Here is a 952-nt window from a genome sequence, read left to right on the forward strand (position 1 = left end):
ATCTTATATATACAGACACACAAATACCTATGTGTGTGTGTCTTTGAGCCTGTGTTTGTTCCCCCTACAGTTTGGTTATGTCCCTGTAACTTAGTAATTCAGCAAAAAAGACAGAATAAAGTGATGCCCCAGCATGGTTGCAATAAAAGATAAAGATATTTATCACCATCATCATCATCATAATAATCCTTTTCCTGTCCATTTTCCCATGCTTACATGGGGTCAGGCAGCATAATTCATTGAGTCCAAATTTTCTACAGCCAGATGCGTGCCTGCCATCTACCCTGATCTGTTTCCAAGGAAGGTAATTATTTCCCCTCGGCCCACAGAAGAGTGGAAATCGGCAACACCACCTGTATGAAGGTGATGCCTGTTTACAACTCTGACAAGCTTATCAAGATGAAGAGACATGAAACATGAGCTTTCGCATCAGTCACTGGACTGCAGCCATGCTGGTTCACCACCTTCGAGAGTTTAAGTAAAACAAACCCCTCCTTTCAATAATGGGGATGTAAATAAACCAGCATTGGTTGTCTAGCAGTAATAGGGGACAAATACACACACACACATATATGTATGTATAATGCACAGTATATGGGTTTAACTAATCTGGTGGTAATCCCAAAAACTTCCTTTAGTGAACCAGGCTACAAACCAAACAGTTAACCAATATACAGGGTGTATGCAATTTATAACATACACACTGGTGCAGACACGTAAAATAATTTATTATACACTAAAATAAATTCTTTTACCAAAATGCTGGCTGTGAATCTTATGGATAGCAACTGGTGAAATAAATATATTCATCTCATACCTCCAGACTTCATATATATATATTAGCATGGGTTGGACGATTTCACCAGTCCTCAGTCAAATCGTCCAACTCATGCTAGCATGGAAAGCAGACATTAAACGATGATGATGATGATGATATATATATATATATATA

This window comes from Octopus bimaculoides, chromosome 15 (genome assembly GCF_001194135.2).
Source record: "Octopus bimaculoides isolate UCB-OBI-ISO-001 chromosome 15, ASM119413v2, whole genome shotgun sequence".
Taxonomy (NCBI): Eukaryota; Metazoa; Mollusca; class Cephalopoda; order Octopoda; family Octopodidae; genus Octopus; species Octopus bimaculoides.